The sequence below is a fragment of the Prunus avium genome, chromosome 4 (assembly GCF_965620075.1).
Source record: "Prunus avium chromosome 4, drPruAviu1.hap1.1, whole genome shotgun sequence".
NCBI lineage: Eukaryota > Viridiplantae > Streptophyta > Magnoliopsida > Rosales > Rosaceae > Prunus > Prunus avium.
In genome coordinates, this window is record NC_142287.1 from 30,508,373 (window position 1) to 30,527,653 (window position 19,281).

The 19,281-nt window shown below is 35.5% G+C and overlaps 1 long non-coding RNA gene across 5 annotated transcripts; it reads right to left on the reverse strand.

Annotated features, from left to right (window-relative positions):
* Positions 1-1,544: 1,544 nt before the first annotated feature.
* LOC110767331 (uncharacterized) lies at positions 1,545-17,986 on the reverse strand. 5 transcript variants are annotated; one of them, XR_015835411.1, is made up of 17 exons: positions 17,707-17,986; positions 17,545-17,613; positions 15,595-16,721; positions 14,934-15,107; positions 14,501-14,651; positions 14,306-14,429; positions 14,144-14,212; positions 12,898-13,019; positions 9,824-10,027; positions 9,684-9,729; positions 9,467-9,580; positions 9,292-9,360; positions 3,902-7,744; positions 3,721-3,789; positions 2,474-2,595; positions 1,995-2,168; positions 1,546-1,712 (listed from the first exon to the last, which is right to left on the reverse strand). It is a non-coding gene; the product is annotated as an uncharacterized LOC110767331 (long non-coding RNA). The 5 variants fall into 5 exon arrangements; XR_015835413.1 differs by lacking the exon at positions 14,306-14,429 and having other exon boundaries at positions 1,545-1,712; XR_015835410.1 differs by having other exon boundaries at positions 14,144-14,429.
* Between the last annotated feature and the right edge of the window lie 1,295 nt (positions 17,987-19,281).

Genomic DNA, 19,281 nt, shown 5'->3' on the forward strand with positions numbered 1-19,281 from the left:
CTTGAAGCTTTCATCATTTTCTGAAAATCTGTAAACTCTTTCTAATTTCATTTTGAGTTTGTATTTGAAATAAGTATGAGCAACTAAACTCTATAGCTAGGGCTTAGGTTGAAGCCCTAAACATGATTACCTTATTGTTTTGATACTTGAGTGTATGAATTTCTAGATATTGTTGATGAATTCCAATTCACCAAATTAATCTATCCTTGATGTGTGTTTTTCCTTGGTTGGCCATCTTTGAAAGCATGCTTCTTGAGATTGTTGGGATTATGTGTATCTTCATGTTATCCTAAGCAATAAATGGATGAAGTAAGAATCATCCATGTGAATTGATTTCTTGAATACCTAATGTAAACACCATGCTATTAGGATTCTTGTGATGTTCATATTCTCTTTGAACTTAATGGGTTCTCTTTGTAATTGAATCAAAGTACGAACCATACCTAGGTTCGGTTATGGGGAGGGCACAAGTATTGTAGCACGAACCATGCACTTTACGTATATTAGAGAGAATCAATGCGTCTTGAGCCACGACCCATGGCCTTGATTGCGAACATTTTCATCAACACGTTTAGAGTTCATCACTTGAGTATTCATGAACTTGGGTAGAATTGTTTAGGGTGGATTCCGAAACCCTAGTGTTTGTTACTTTTTAATTCCACTCTTTGATATTTCATCTCTGCATTTCTCATTTAAATTCAAAGTCCATTTACTTTCATGCAATAGAAATAGGTCACTTGAAACAAATCAAAACCCCCCCCCCCCAATGTGTGTGTGAGTTGTGTGTTTGATACGTGGTGTGTCTTTGATACTGAATTTTATTTGTTTCCGTAATTGTTTTGGACTTTTGGTCCGCGTTGTGTTCTTGCATTTTCTGTTCTGAATCCAACCGTATAAAGAACGTGAATTTTCGACGTACGGTTGGAAAGTTATAGGCAAAACACTGGACAGAGGTCGAAACTGAAAAACGGAGAAACGAATCTGCCCAAAAACGACCGGTCGTTACTGTTCACGACCGGTCGCTCATCACACGTTTATTGAAATTTCGACTCTGCCGAAAAACGACCGGTCGTCACTGTTCACGCGACCGGTCGTCACTGTTCACTGTTCACGGCACTGTTCACGGCTCACGGCACTGTTCACAGGTGATAAACAGGTGATAAAATGGCGATAGAAAGTGCTGTTTGTGTTTTTCTCTAGTTTTCTTGTGTTGTTCCATTTCTTTTGCACTTCTTTACTTATTTTTAGTTTCCATTTTGCATTTGCGTATTTGTGGTGTGTCAATTAAGTGTTCTTTACGTACTCAAATTAGAACTTATAGGGAGCCGACAAGTTCTTCGTGGGATCGACCCCGTACTTACATAATCTATACTTCAATAGATTCGTGCACTTGCGGGTATTTTTAATTGGTTGTTTGCACATTAATTTGTGTCCTTTTAGGAATGCAACAATCCCACTGGAAGATTTAAGTTGAAAAAAAAAAAACCACACATATTCTCAAGCAACATTTTTCTGATCAACTTCTAATACCAAACAATATATTAACTCTTATTCAAATCACAACATGAGTTGTTGAAATCAAGATAGAATACACATATGTAACATCTTAAGAGGAGAAGTTACCCACTTCCAAGGAGCATCTCAAGCAGGAAGATTCGGAGGCTTTAGATTGAGACTAGCAAAAATATTCACGAGATCTCTTTCTTCACTATCTGCATGATTATGTTCAACAACACAAGTGTTACCACATAAAGGAAGGAAGGTAGGTTCAATAAATGACAAGGCAAAAAAATTAATAACCACAGTCTCAACTATGCTACAATTTCAATGTTGCGAAGATATATACTCTTAACTTGTTAGAAAAGAATTGGACACCCAAAAATAACACCTAAATATATTACCAATTTTATTAAACTTAAAAGAAGACTTAAAGTATAACCAATTCTGCAGTTCCAAAATAAATAAAATAATAATTTGTAAGTCATATCCCATGCCTGGACTGGAAATAGGTGATGGGTGCCTCGTGGTTGAACTGAGCGTGGCTCCTTTACTATTTTGGACTCCATCTTCTTATAAGAAGTTTCACCAATTAACTAAGACATCCGTTAATTGCTTCTCCCCAATATGCTAATTTCCAGAAGCTAAGGAAGTCTTTGTTTCTCCTATAACTGAGATAAGAAATCATAAGCATTGCACATATAGCATCCATTTACCATAGGAATAAAATGCTATCTTCACATTTTTAGTAACACATCCAAAATATTTTGAACAAAAAAAGCTGAGTAGATACAACAAGTCTGTCTCAACACTTTTACTAACCCAATTCTATTGCATGAACTCTACAATAAGAGCAATTTATAATTTTTCTTTTTATAAGAAACACAAATTTAAGTTACAAACTTTCATTAAAACAAAGAAAGAGAATCATGATGCAGAAGACACTGTTGATAATAATGGTGAAGATTATTTGTACCATTCCTTATATTCAGTTATGATGATTTGACTTCAGTAGCGGGCAAAGTTGCATCCACTAGATGGTCACTGGACTGGAACCATATTCCTTTGAATTCTGCTAACCAAGAGGAGCCTTTGGTTCTGACAAAGACATAAGAGCAACCAATTGCACCACTAAGAGTATATCAAAAAGCAAAAACTTTTACTATCTAGCATGTACTCAATCATCCATATATACAAGGGGAGAATGGAGATGATGTGGCTCATAGAATCAAAGCTCGATAGGTAAAATGGAGGGTTTTGTTAAGCATATATATAGTCTGATCATCATATTTTGCTAGAATTGAAAGCTAAGTTTATAGAACATTTGTTAGACCAGCCACGCTATATGGGACTGAATGCTGGACAGTTAGAAAACAGACATATTCATAGTTCCTGTGGGTGCATATTAGCCAAATGTTACAACCAGCACAGGGATATGCACAATTCTATCTCTGTTTCTCTAACGGCATATTAGCCATCATTAGACACAAATTGTTAAGAGATCAGATTAAAATATTTGTCACCTTTTGAATCCTTCAAAATTGGAGATGTCTGCTGAATAATCTTTGCTATCCTTCAAAATTGAAGGGTCATTGCCTCAACCTTAAAAGCCTGGTTTTTATAGTGAAAGGGATGTCAATGAACTCGAGGTCAATCCTTTTTCTAAAGCATTTTCAGCTAATGAAGTCACATTCCTTTTACACTAAAGGAGGCTCGATAAACGATATTTCAGGTTCGTATGTTAATCTGGTGCTTTTGAAGTCAGTTTGAAAAGTTAAATATAATTAAGAGATTCCCAACCCTTGCGTTAGCAAATGCACCCTCTAATTTTTTTTATTTGTTTTCTTTGGAGTTGAGGTGGAGTTCACACAACAGAAACACAGATGCTCATACAAGAACAAATATAAAACCTTAAATGAATTAGATTTTTCAATTGAGGTGGTGTAATATTTTAATTTTTTCTTCTTCTGTTTTTTGGTGGGTTGGTTTTGGGTTCCTATGCAACAGGTTACAGGAGGAGGAGACAAATCTTTCTTTCTTTCCTTTTTCTCTCAGCAAATAAGAGGGCATGATCAAATGTCAAAATCTATAACAGAAATGCAATATCTAAAGAATGAAAAGCAGTCCAACAAAGAAGAAACTAGCAAATATTAGTGAATCAGCAAAACTTATGAATTTAGCAAATAAAGAACCTGAAGCCAGTTTGAAGCAGAAAAAACTTACTTGTGTAATATGAAGAGCCTGCTCAAGCCGCTGAATTTGAATCCATTGTTCTGTAACGATGTCAGCCATCTGAAAGCAAAGAGAAAGAAGCCAATGGGAATGGCAAAATGAACACCACACTAACAACATCACACACTCATAGCCATAGACCAACGATGGATTGAGTACATCAGTGCATGACCTTTTGAGCCTGAGAGGCAACCGAAAATGGGCCTAGGCGGGCGGCTAGGCGGTTAGGCGGGGGCTAGGCGGCTAGGTGGGCGCTAGGCGGCTGGGGGGTCCTCCTGGGCGGGTTGGATCTTTTTTCGGTGTCGAACCCGGAGGACGAAGCAGCCGAAACCAAAGAAAACAAATCGGAGCTTGAGTTGATATAGAGAAGCGAAACTTCGACTGCAACCTCCGTCCTCTGCGAGTGCAAGCAACGTGTTCGTTTTGAATATTTAAAGCGTATAGCCGACCGGCTATACTCTTAAAATATTAAAATATATTAAGGGCTCGTTTGGGAGTGCTTTTGGAGCAGCGAAAAGCGCTTCTAAATGGGTGAAAGCGCTTCTATCTTTTAAAAATGGTGTTTGGCAAAAATTGCAAAAGCGCTTTGGGTGAGATCCAAAAGCACTTGGAGTGGTTTTGGAAGAAGCACTTGAGAGGTGCTTCTTCTCAAAAGCGCTGTAGGACAAAAACACGGGAAGCACTTGGCTCCCTTTAATGAAACTTTTAAAATGCCGAAAATACCCATATTTAATTTTTTTAAATGCCAAAATACCCTCTCTCTTTTTCTCTATCCGCGAAAGGCCCAACAGACACCAAAACACAGCTTCTATTCCATCTCTCTCACACACACTGCTAACTCTGGTCGGCAACGAAGCTTCATCCTCATCACTCTTCAGCAACACCCTTCTTCTTCTTCTGCCTTCTTCTTCTCAGACCTTTTTCCACCATTTCCAGTTCCCAAACTTCCAGACTAAGTTAGAACTTTGAAAAAATCCCCAAAGAAACCTCCCTATATAAATGAAGCCTTGAAAAACGTTGTGATCATATATGCCTGCATTTATTATCTTCGCAACAATAAACAGCTTCAGTTTAGCTTCTTTAGCCTTGAAATATACCAAAAACACATCAACCCGAGACAGAAAATAAGGAAAGAAAGTGAAAGGAGCAAGCAACCCAGAAAGACAGAACCCACTTGAGCTTTTCACATAGACAGAGAGACAAAAGACAGAGAAGCCGACCCTTTACAGGCGCATATCTCATGTTTATTTTTCTTGTTTGATTTTTTTGGTGTTTTCCCTTTTGCTTAAATTTATGGTTTGTTTGTCTATTTGTTGCCTCAGTCACTCCCTCGCTCACTACTTTCAAATTTCAGCACATATATACTTTCCATATATTTGGATTGAAATTGAATGAAAAGGAAAAATACAGATGCATTAATGGAAAACATATATGGCTTTGTGAGAGATTAAAATACTGGGAAGGGTTGTCAATGCTATAAAGCGCTTATACTATGTCAACCAAACACTCAACAAAATATCAAAAGCGCTTTTATGTAGTGCAAAAGCACTTTTAAATGTGATATCCAAACGACAAACTGCTTCTTTGTAGAAGTGCTTATGTCATAAGTGCTACTAACATAAGCGCTACTGGCATAAGCGCTTTGGGAAGAAGCACTCCCAAACGAGCCCTAATATTTCTAACGTATAACCAAACTCCTATACTTTTAAAATATTCGAATGTATTTAGAAAGTATAGCCAACCGGCTATACGTTTAAAATATTCTGATGTATTTGGCGAGTATAGCCGAATGGCGATACTCTTTAAATATACAATTTTGTCACATCATTTTAAGGTTTGGGGCTGAAATACCACTTTAGTTCATTGGGCTAGAGTTATTTCTTCAATTATTTTATTTGTATAAGCGATATTGGGGAATGAGAATTTAAATTCTTTCCAATACCTCTCATTCTAATGATTTCTAGCTATTAGCCCATTGGGAAACAATAAAAAAATGGATTTTATTTATAACAAATAACACGGGTTTAACCCATAAATACAACAACAAAAAATAGGATGTCAATGAACTCGAGGTCAATCCTTCTTCTAAAGCATTTTCAGCTAATAAACTCAAAGTCCTTTTACACTAAGGGAGGCTCGATAAACGATATTTCATGTTGGTGTGTTAATCTAGTGCTTTTGAAGTCAGTTTGAAAAGTTAAATATAATTAAGAGATTCCTAACCCATGCGTCAACAAATGCACCGTCTAAAGAAAACCTAGGTTTTATGCCTAACTATTTCCCATGTTTTATATCAGCTAGCCTCTCCACACGTGCTTCCACGCCTGCTGAGGCTTTTTTAAAAAAATTTAAATTTATTTTAGAATTATAAAAGATAATGGGTAGTTGTGTTCCATAAAAATAGAATCTTTTATCTGATTTTTCTTTTAATTTCTTTAATGTTAAAAAGTGTGAATTTACCATATTATCCTCATTTAAGTAATAATTTCAATTCTTAATGTTTGCATTAACCAAGGGTATTTTATGGTATTTTGAATGTTTTACCATTCTCTGCCGTTTGCTTTATATATATATATAGGTTATGGTACTTTATCATTTATATGTCCTTTTTATTTTGCATTATTTATGTATAAATTAATTTATAATTTATAATACAAAATAATTATAAAGAAATAAAACGCCTAGTCGATTACTCCTCCCACACCTGCCGCGTAGCGATTTTTAGAACATTGGTCAATCGACTCAATCTTCAATTAGTTACAACTTACAACGTCGTCAAGTGTACAGAAACGACATGTCGATGACTTTTGTATGGAATCCAATGGAAATGTATTCTAATAACAAACACGACAAGTACACTACTTTAAAATGAGCTCTTTTCTCTCCTTTAAGTAATTACCAAACTAAATTGTTTTTTTTTTTTTGGGTTTGAAAAGATGTTTTAATGGTTAAGCTCAATTCTTTTTCTTTTACTTATATGTTTGATAACTTAAATTTCTAATAACACTAGTATTCAAACGTACGTAATAAAAATATAAAGTTAATACCTTGGTCTTTATTTAGAAAATAAAATTAATAAATACATTGCTGCGAGATAATTTGAATTTTATGAAATGTTGGCAATTATAAAAAAAAAAAATTTATTGATTATAAAATCAATAGTCTTTTTTCTCTTGGGTTGAAAGTAAGATCATTGTTCTTCTAACTGAAGGCATCCCCAAAGCACACGTTACATCCCTTTGCTGTTTATGTAAAACTCAATAAATTGTAAATGTGAAATTTACAGCTTAAAGTCTTTACTTGAGGCGATAGGTATACAACCTATAGTTATTTCACTTTGAATTGATATAGAACTATATATATAGGGGGTGGATCCATGACACTATATTTTTTACACAAGTTCTTGACCATTAGATTAACACATTATAAATGGATGAGATTAAATCTCACAACTAATGGATTATTATCATGTTAACAATACTTTTATTCAAAAGTTATTATTATTTTATTAGAATAATTAAGATTAGCACGGGTCCCAAAACTCCCTCTTTTTCTCCATTTAAATCCCGCATCTCTCTTCCACAATGCCCACCCTTGGGTATCTATCAAATGTACAACCTAAACTCTCCAGTAGATGCTATGGCATCTTGGGAAAAGAGGATGATGCATGAAGAGGTCTGGGTGGACCGACCCCCATCATTCCTAACTCGTGTGGATGGACACCCAAAAATAACACCTAAATATATTACCAATTTTATGAAACTTAAAAGAAGACTTAAAGTATAACCAATTCTGCAGTTCCAAAATAAATAAAATAATAATTTGTAAGTCATATCCCTTGCCTGGACTGGAAATAGGTGATGGGTGCCTCATGGTTGAAATGTGCGTGGCTCCTTAACTATTTTGGACTCCATCTTCTTATAAGAAGTTTCACCAAGAACTAAGACATCCGTTAATTGCTACTCCCCAATATGCTCATTTCCAGAAGCTACGAAAGTCTTTGTTTCTCCTATAACTGAGATAAGAAATCATAAGCATTGCACATATAGCATCCATTTACCATAGGAATAAAATGCTATCTTCACACTTTTAATAACACATCCAAAATATTTTCAACAAAAAATGCTGAGTAGATACAACAAATCGGTCTCAACACTTTTACTAACCCAATTCTATTGCATGAACTCTACAATAAGAGCAATTTATCATTTTTCTTTTTATAAGAAACACAAATTTCAGTTACAAACTTTCATTAAAACAAAGAGAGAGAATCGTGATTCAGAAGACACTGTTGATAATAATAGTGAAGATTATTTGAACCATTCCTTATACTCAGTTCTGACGATTTGACTTCAGTAGCAGGCAAAGTTGCATCTACTAGATGGTCACTGGACTGGAACCATATTCCTTTGAATTCTGCTAACCAAGAGGAGCCTTTGGTTCTGACGAAGACATCAGAGCAACCAATTGCACCACTAAGAGTATATCAAAAAGCAAAAACTCTCACTATATCTAGTACGTACTCAATCATCCATATATACAAGGGGAGAATGGAGATGATGCGGCTCATAGAATCAAAGCTCGATAGGTAAAATGGAGGGTTTTGTTAAGCATATATATAGTGTGATCATCATATTTTGCTAGAATTGAAAGCTAAGTTTATAGAACATCTGTTAGACCACCCATGCTATACGGGACTGAAGGCTGGACAGTTAGAAAACAGACATATTCATAGTTCCTGTAGGTACATAGTAGCCAAATGTTACAACCAGCACAGTGATATGCACACCTCTATCTCTGTTTCTCTAACTGCATATTAGCCATTATTAGACACAAATTGTTAAGAAATCAGATTAAAATATTTGTCACCTTTTGAATCCTTCAAAATTGGAGATGTTTGCTGAATAATCTTTGATATCCTTCAAAATTGAAGGGTCATTGCCTCAACCTTAAAAGCCTGGTTTTTACAGTGAAAGGGATGTCAATGAACTCGAGGTCTATCCTTCTTCTAAAGCATTTTCAGCTAATGAAGTCACAGTCCTTTTACACTAATGGAGGCTCGATAAACGATATTTCATGTTGGTATGTTAATCTGGTGCTTTTGAAGTCAGTTTGAAAAGTTAAATATAATTAAGAGATTCCTAACCCGTGCATTAGCAAATGCACCCTCTAATTTTTTTTATTTGTTTTCTTTGGAGTTGAGGTGGAGTTCACACAACAGAAACACAGATGCTCATACAAGAACAAATATAAAACCTTAAATGAATTAGATTTTTCACTTGAGGTGGTGTAATATTTCTATTTTTTTTTTCTGTTCTTTGCTGGGTTGGTTTTGGGTTCCTATGCAACAGGAGGAGGAGACAAATCTTTCTTCTTCTTCTTTTTTTCTCTAAGCAAAGAAGAGGGCATGATCAAGTGTCAAAATCTGTAACAGAAATGCAATATCCAAAGAATGAAAAGCGGTCCAACCAAGAAGAAACTAGCAAATATTAGTGAATCAGCAAAACTTATGAATTTAGCAAATAAAGAACCTGAAGTCAGTTTGAAGCAGAAAAAACTTACTTGTGTAATATGAAGAGCCTGCTCAAGCCGCTGAATTTGAATCCATTGTTCTGTAACAATGTCAGCCATCTGAAAGCAAAGAGAAAGAAGCCAATGGCAAAATGAACACCACACTAACAACATCACACACTCATAGCCATAGACCAAAGATGGATTGAGTACATCAGTGCATGACCTTTTGAGCCTGAGAGGCAACCGTTTCGAGTCTATCCTCGGCATCTTGTGCTTTAGACTCTAAAACATGAAGATCGAAGTTGTACTTTCTTGATGCAGCCCACAGAAGCCGTACCTAAAAAGCATTGCAGAGCCCATTTCTCAAATCCAACAAACCCTTTCTGCTACTTTTTCATTGAATTGAAAATTGCAAAAAATAAATTGAAAAAGATGTGAACCTCTTCTTCTAGAGCATTAAGCCTCTCATCAGTAGCCAATGAGTCTCTGTGACATACAAATGCTACCAAATATTATATATTTGCTTTCAATTTAGCATATACTTAAAGCTGAAGATTTTATGCTGAAACGGGAAACAAACCTTAAGAGTGAACAAAACAGACTGCAAATGATGGATCTTCTGCAAATGATGTATCTGGGTTTAAAAGAAGTATGGAACTCAAGGAATGTGAGATGTTGTGCATGAAGAACTGCTCCTGCACAGCTTTTGCAAACTTGGATACCAGGGATGGAGGAAGTGGGTGCCTGCTGTGGTTCAGTGAGCTGATTGATGTAAGAAATTTCACTGAAAATGGGCAAGATATTTATTTTAGAATGGCAGCATCAGAACTAGGTATCGAGTCATTTTTAATCTCAAAAGTCAGTGTGTTAATGCAAATTTTAAAGAAAGAAAAAAGAAACATCTTTAGATATGGAACAGTCAATTGGGAGTTATCCATCTCTTCACGATCATGTACAAAAAGTAAAGTCAAAACATAACAAACCCAAAGGTTGTTACTCTATAATTTTGGATTTGGACACAATTATCAAACTCTACTTTCAAAATTCGTTTGTTAAGATCAATGGATGATAGACATTACATAAGTTTTTTTTTTCTTTCTTTATCAATATCTAACTTCTCACTCTTTTTGCTTTCAAATATATTTCCTGCCTAGATCATGAAGACTATACAACAATCAGTGCTAAACCTGCTAAACCCAATTTCCGCCCCAGGGGGTTAGACCACTTGGGTTATATTTTATAGTCTCATTGAATGTGAAGAAAGTAAGAATCATAGTAGGCAGTATTGTGTCATCTCCTGGGCTCCTCCTGGGTGTAGCTCTGTTTTTTCTAATGTTTGGAAGAAGCAGCACCAGATAGATGGTAAGTTGTTTTCTAGTCTTCTTTGGAAAATAGAGAGCAACTTGGTTATTTGAAAATTTAACTGCAATGGCCTATTGCGATATAGATGACATGATGTTAGAATTGAAAAATAATTGAGAAATGTGTGTCAAATTATAGGATAGCAACTCCCAATTGGAGATGCTCTTATTGGTACTTCTCTTGGGCATTTGTCCATTAAAGTCAAATGTGGGGTTCATCTCTTCTACTCTCTTCTTTTTTTTTGCCTCATTTGGCAACTCACTGAAGTATTAACTTGAGGGGGACAAAAAAACTGAAAGAGAGAAAAAGATAGGAAGAATTAAAACAAGTATACAATTCAGAAAATTGCAGCTTCCTTTGAGTTGATTTCGTATTTGATTCTGGAAGACTAACCAAGTGAGTGGATGACCACAAATGATTTAGATTTTTCCACTAGAGGAGCGCTACTAATAGTCAATTGTCAGGCAAGACACCATCATTCTTGAACTAAATTTGAAGTAAGCCCACTTTTGATTGAAGAGAATTTTCTCCATTTCACACTGGAGAGAGTGATGTTAATTTGCATTCAATTACGCATCTAAATTTGATATGACGTGCATCGATATTGTCGATAATGCATCAGTAATGTGTTTACATTGATAATTGATATTTTGCGAAAACGAATTCTACTCCAAGCTACGGTGAAAGGGGATCCCTTAAGAGAAATTCATCCTATTTATCTGTCCTTGGAACTTTAGTAATTTGCCTCCCCACTATTCAACTTTAGTATTGATAGCTTACTAATTGTCTTCCCAGCTACTCAACTTAAACTATATACTGTAGGGTTTCTAATTTCTAATCAAGTTTCCAATGCTGCTAATTGTGAGATTGTTTAAGGTGAGAGACAGTTACAGAAAACTTTATCAAATTAATACAATTATCTTCTAATTAGAGTCAGACTCTCCATATATAGTGCAGACTAAAAGAAACACACCCCTCATTGCTTCATCAGGTGTACTCAAGGTGAGCAGCCCTGGAATTCTTGTCCTTGTTGACCATAAGAACACTATCAATCTATTGGTAGTCTCTAATGAAAATGTCTTGTTCCTGTTAGTTGGAAAGAGTCAATTTCCCCTCTCATTCTCTCTGAGTTTCTAATTTTTTTTGTTTGGCTTGGTTCCTGGCATTACATGGTAGTCTTTAACCCACCAATGAATTCTCCAGGTGTGGCTGCATCAAGGATGAAGCCTTCCCTAAAGAAAAAAACATCAATGAAGCTTTGGAGAGCACTTAATTAACTTGATATATGTAAATATGTAAAACAGCAGCCATGACAAAACAGTGCATTCAGAACATCAACATAGGATGCAAAAGCGATCCCACCGGAAGATTTAAGTTGAAAAAAACAAACAAACAAACCACACATATTCTCAAGCAACATTTTTCTGATCAACTTCTAATACCAAACAATATATTAACTCTAATTCAAATCACAACATCAGTTGTTGAAATCATGATAGAATAAAGGAACAAACTTTAAGTTACACAAATCACAACAAGAGTTGTTGAAATATTTCCAAAATTCATACGAATGACAAAAAAAATGCTGGTCTCTTTGCATTGCAGGCTCCAAAATCTAGCAAGGAATTCTTCATGGGGTCTTGGACACACCCAATCTGCAATCTGGGTTTCATTTACTTTTAATGACCTTGAACTTTCTCCTATCACAAATTATGTTAAACCTTCTATATGTTAGAATTTTACCACTCATCTTTAGGGCTGTAGTGCTAAATGGACAATGCTGACTTTCGCGATCTGTAGAGATCCGTATCGGTGGTCTTCTTTTGTGTGTTTGTGTCTGAATGCTCAAACGTCCGGTTTCATATGTGACGCATATCAAACCTTAGTTGATTGCTTAACATGAATTTATAGTAATATATTTTATTAATTTCCTAACATGATTTTGATAAGTCATGGGTTATGAGAAGACTGTCTTTTGCAGCACTGGATTAATTTTTAGTTGTGGAGCACAGAGTCACTGCACCATGATGTCAAGAGACTGTTTTCTAACTGACTGAGGGTTATCCGTTTTCCTTCATTGTTTGTCCTTTTTTAACATAGTCAGGCTTGTAAACTGACTTTGCCCTTGCAGGGATATGTGAGTTGCAGAAAGAGAATCGTGATATGTGAGCAATTTATAATTTATAATTTTATAAGAAACACAAATTTAAGTTACAATCTTTCATTAGAACAAAGAAAGAGAATCGTGATGCAGAAGAGACTGTTGATAATAATAGTGAAGATTATTTGTACCATTCCTTATATTCAGTTCTGATGATTTGACTTCAGTAGCAGGCAAAGTTGCATCTACTAGATGGTCACTGGACTGGAACCATATTCCTCTGAATTCTGCTAACCAGGAGGAGCCTTTGGTTCTGACGAAGACATAAGAGCAACCAATTGCACCACTAAGAGTATATCAAAAAGCAAAAACTTTCACTATCTAGCATGTACTCAATCATCCATATATACAAGGGGAGAATGGAGATGATGTGGCTCATAGAATCAAAGCTCGATAGGTAAAATGGAGGGTTTTGTTAAGCATATATATAGAGTGATCATCATATTTTGCTGGAATTGAAAGCTAAGTTTATAGAACATCTGTTAGACCAGCCACGCTATATGGGACTGAATGCTGGACAGTTAGAAAACAGACATATTCATAGTTCTTGTAGGTACATATTAGCCAAATGTTACAACCAGCACAGTGATATGCACACCTCTATCTCTGTTTCTCTAACGGCATATTAGCCATTATTAGACACAAATTGTTAAGATATCAGATTAAAATATTTGTCACCTTTTGAATCCTTCAAAATTGGAGATGTTTGCTGAATAATCTTTGATATCCTTCAAAATTGAAGGGTCATTGCCTCAACCTTAAAAGCCTGGTTTTTATAGTGAAAGGGATGTCAATGAACTCGAGGTCAATCCTTCTTCTAAAGCATTTTCAGGTAATGAAGTCACAGCCTTTTACACTAAAGGAGGCTCGATAAACGATATTTCATGTTGGTATGTTAATCTGGTGCTTTTGAAGCCAGTTTGAAAAGTTAAATATAATTAAGAGATTCCCAACCCATGTGTTAGCAAATGCACCCTCTAATTTATTTTATTTGTTTTCTTTGGAGTTGAGGTGGAGTTCACACAACAGAAACACAGATGCTGACACAAGAACAAATATAAAAGCTTAAATGAATTAGATTTTTCACTTGAGGTGGTGTAATATTTCAATTTTTTTTTCTTTCTGTTTTTTGGTGGGTTGGTTTTGGGTTCCTATGCAACAGGTTACAGGAGGAGAGACAAATCTTTCTTTCTTTCCTTTTTCTCTCAGCAAACAAGAGGGCATGATCAAATGTCAAAATCTATAACAGAAATGCAATATCCAAAGAATGAAAAGCAGTCCAAACAAGAAGAAACTAGCAAATATTAGTGAATCAACAAAACTTATGAATTTAGCAAATAAAGAACCTGAAGCCAGTTTGAAGCAGAAAAAACTTACTTGTGTAATATGAAGAGCCTGCTCAAGCCGCTGAATTTGAATCCATTGTTCTGTAACAATGTCAGCCATCTGAAAGCAAAGAGAAAGAAGCCAATGGCAAAATGAACACCACACTAACAACATCACACACCAATTTAATTACAAAAAAGAAAATAAAAAAACCTAAAGAAACTAATTTGATATTGCACACAGCCGCCCAAGCCGCCTAGCCCGATTTTTCGAAAATTTCCTTGTGATTCTTTGTGTCATCGGCTTGATCTTTCCTCTTCTGTTGCCTGCGTCAATTCTGTTCAAGCATGCAATTGAAAATTATCGTTGATGTTGTCTGCTAAGGAACAAATAGCATGAGAAGATCACCTGTTAGACACTTTTGTTGAGAATTTCGTACTGGAAATCAAAGTCCCGCTTCGGGTAAGTCCTCAAAATCCTCAAAATAATCTTGTTCTGGTCTATTTCTTTGTTGTTTTGACAAGGAAAACTGTATTCACGCAATCTCTTTCTTCACCATCTGCATGATTATGTTCAACAACACAAGTGTTACCACATAAAGGAAGGAAGGTAGGTTCAATAAATGACAAGGCAAAAAAATTACCAACCACAGTCAAAACTGTGCTACAATTTCAATGTTGCGAAGATATATACTCTTAACTTGATAGGAAAGAATTGGACACCCAAAAATAACACCTAAATATATTACCAATCTTATTAAACTTAAAAGAACACTTAAAGTATAACCAATTCTGCAGTTCCAAAACAAATAAAATAATAATTTGTAAGTCATGTCCCTTGCCTGGACTGGAAATAGGTGATGGGTGCCTCATGGTTGAACTGTGCGTGGCTCCTTTACTATTTTGGACTCCATCTTCTTATAAGAAGTTTCACCAATTAACTAAGACATCCGTTAATTGATTCTCCCCAATATGCTCATTTCCAGAAGCTACAGAAGTCTTTGTTTCTCCTATTACTGAGATAAGAAATCATAAGCATTGCACACATATAGCATCCATTTTGAAATTGATACTTAGGTGACGAGGGGTAAATTTAACTAAACAAACAAAACACAACAACTCAACAATCAAGAGAACACACAGAGCATGCCACAAAGTACCTGCGGCCCTAGAAGATTACTAGTGACAACCTAGGCACTCAGAATGACCCATCAATCTAGGCATCCCCTGTGCTAGCAACAACTATGGTGAAAGTGTGTGAAGTCATCATTATCAAGTAAACAGCAAACAGCAGATATAGATGACTAGTCAACCAACAAGAACACAAAACCCAGAAAAATTTACAGATAGCAAAACAGATTTTGTTTAATCAGAAACCCACCATTGGGAAAAACTGGGAGTCATCAACCGACTAGGCAATCCACTAAGTAGAAAAAGATTCTTACAAAGGAATACAAGCAAGCTCAAGCAAAACCTAGATCTATTTAGGAAGATGAGCTTTACCTCCTTTGTGCAATCTTCTTCTCTAACTTAGCAAAGCTTGAAGCTTAGTTCTTCATGGCAATGGCAGCTCCTTCTCCAGCTCGATCATCCCATGGCACTAGCTTGCAAGCTCCAACTCAGACCGAAACCAAACTTTGGATTCAATGGAGAATGACCAATTTCTTCAAGAAACCATACTCTTGAAGAAATCAGTCTTGAATCTGACCTAGATCTAAATGAGAGAATGATTTAAATAGCTAGATGCAGATTCATATTTCAAAAGCAATTTTTCAAAAAGAAATCAATTAGAAAAACTCATAGATGAAATATGTGGTTCACTCTTTAGGAAGAAGAAGAGAAAGATGGCAAGCCAATCTTTCCAAAACTTCCACACAAAAGAGACGGCTTCCAAATGAGGAATTCACTAGCCTTTACAGACAAAAGAATCCCTTAGGTCAGACTGACACATGGCAGCAGAGAGAGAAAAGAGAATAGGACAAAACAGATGGTTAACCAGCTGGAAATCCTACAGAGCAAGGATGACTAGTCATCATTTATGAAAACAGTTTTAATGCATGATATGCAATGGATGATTTACCTTTGTCAAATTGCTTGAACCTCCATAGGATAGATGAGAGGAAAGAACACTTAGAGATGCTATTCTTAATCTAACCTTGAGCTTGATAAATACATATAAAAGTCCTATTACAAAATTGTCAGGGGAAGCCAAAAGAATTAATCAAAATTCATACATTAACACATTTACCATAGGAATAAAATGCTATCATCACACTTTTAATAACAAATCCAAAATATTTTGAACAAAAAAAGCTGACTAGATACAACAAGTCTGTCTCAACACTTTTACTAACCCAATTCTATTGCATGAACTCTACAATAAGGGCAATTTATAATTTTTCTTTTTATAAGAAACACAAATTTAAGTTACAAACTTTCATTAAAAGAAAGAAAGAGAATCGTGATGTAGAAGAGACTGTTGATAATAATAGTGAAGATTATTTGTACCATTCCTTATACTCAGTTCTGATGATTTGACTTCAGTAGCAGGCAAAGTTGCATCTACTAGATGGTCACTGGACTGGAACCATATTCCTTTGAATTTTGCTAACCAAGAGGAGCCTTTGGTTCTGACGAAGACATAAAAGCAACCAATTACGCTACTAAGAGTATATCAAAAAGCAAAAACTTTCACTATCTAGCATGTACTCAATCATCCATATATACAAGGGGAGAATGGAGATGATGTGGCTCATAGAATCAAAGCACGATAGGTAAAGTGGAGGGTTTTGTTAAGCATATATATAGTGTGATCATCATATTTTGCTAGAATTGAAAGCTAAGTTTATAGAACATCACCAGCCACGCTATATGGGACTGAATGCTGGACAGTTAGAAAACAGACATATTCATAGTTCCTGTAGGTACATAGTAGCCAAATGTTATAACCAGCACAGTGATATGCACACCTCTATCTCTGTTTCTCTAACTGCATATTAGCCATTATTAGACACCAATTGTTAAGAGATCAGATTAAAATATTTGTCACCTTTTGAATCCTTCAAAATTGGAGATGTTTGCTGCATAACCTTTGCTATCCTTCAAAATTGAAGGGTCATTGCCTCAACCTTAAAAGCCTGGTTTTTAAATGAATTAGATTTTTCACTTGAGGTGGTGTAATATTTCTATTTTTTTTTCTATTTTTTGGTGGGTTGGTTTTGGGTTCCTATGCAATAGGTTACAGGAGGAGGAGACAAATCTTTCTTTCTTTCTTTTTTCTCTCAGCAAACAAGAGGGCATGATCAAATGTCAAAATCTATAACAGAAATGCAATATCCAAAGAATGAAAAGCAGTCCAACCAAGAAAAAACTAGCAAATATTAGTGAATCAGCAAAACTTATGAATTTAGCAAATAAAGAACCTGAAGCCAGATTGAAGCAGAAAAAACTTACTTGTGTAATATGAAGAGCCTGCTCAAGCCGCTGAATTTGAATGCATTGTTCTGTAACAATGTCAGCCATCTGAAAGCAAAGAGAAAGAAGCCAATGGCAAAATGAACACCACACTAACAACACCACACACTCATAGCCATAGACCAAAGATGGATTGAGTACATCAGTGCTTGGCCTTTTGAGCCTGAGAGGCAACCGTTTCGAGTCTATCCTCGGCATCTTGTGCTTTAGACTCTAAAAAATGGTCCTAGGCGGGCGGCTAGGGGGGCTGCTAGGCGGCTAGGCGGGCGCTAGGCGGCTAGGCGGCGCTAGGCGGCTGGGCGGGCCTCCTAAGCGGGTTGGGTCTTTTTTCGGTGCCGAACCCGGAGGACGAAGCAGCCAAAACCGAAGAAAACAAATCGAAGCTTGAGTTGATAGAGAAGCGAAACTTCGACTGCAACCTCCGTTCTCTGCGATTTCAAGCTTCATGTTCGTTTCGAATATATTTAAAGGGTATAGCCGTGCGGCTATACTTCTAAAATATTTGAATATATTAATATTTCAAGCGTATAGCCCAACGCCTATATTTTTAAAATATTCAAATGTATTTAGAAAGTATTGCCGACCGGCTATACGTTTAAAATATTCTAATATATTTGGCAAGTATAGACGATCGGCTATACTCTTTAAATATACAATTTTGTCATATCATTTTAAGGTTTGGGGCTGAAATACCACTTTAGTCCATTGGGCTAGAATTATTTCTTCAATTATTTTATTTGTATAAGCGATATTGGGGAATGAGAATTTAAATTCTTTCCAATACCTCCAATTCTAATGATTTCCAGCTATTAGCCCATTGGAGAATAATAAAAATATAAAGTTAATACCTTGGTCCTTATTTAGAAAATAAAAGTAATACATACATTGCTGCGAGATGATTTGAATTTTATGAAATGTTGGCAATTAAAAAAAAATGAATTTTATTGATTATAAAATCAATAGTCTTTTTTCTCTTGGGTTGAAAGTAAGATCAGTGTTCTTCTAACTGAAGGCATCCCCAAAGCACACGTTACATCCCTTTGCTGTTTATGTAAAACACAATAAATTGTAAACGTGAAATTTACAGCTTAAAGTCTTTACTTGAGGCGATAGGTATACAGCCTATAGTTATTTCACTTTGAATTGATATAGAACTATATATATATATATATATATATATATATATATATGTATTTTTGACACAAGTTCTTGACCATTAGATTAACACATTATAATATTCGAATGTATTTAGAAAGTATAGCCGGCTGGCTATACTTTTAAAATATTCTAATATATTTGGCGAGTATAGCCGATCGGCTATACGCTTTAAATATAAAATTTTGTCACATCATTTTAAAGTTTGGGGCTGAAATACCACTTTAGTCCATTGGGCTAGAGTTATTTCTTCAATTATTTTATTTGTATAAGCGATATTGGGGAATGAGAATTTAAACTCTTTTCAATACCTCCCATTCTAATGATTTCCAGCCATTAGCCCATTGGGCAACAATAAAAAAAATGGATTTTATTTTTAACAAATAAGAGGGGTTTAACCCATAAAAACAACAACAAAAAATAGGATGTCAATGAACTCGAGGTCAATCCTTCTTCTAAAGCATTTTCAGGTAATGAACTCAAAATCCTTTTACACTAAGGGAGGCTCGATAAACGATATTTCATGTTGGTGTGTTAATCTAGTGCTTTTGAAGTTAGTTT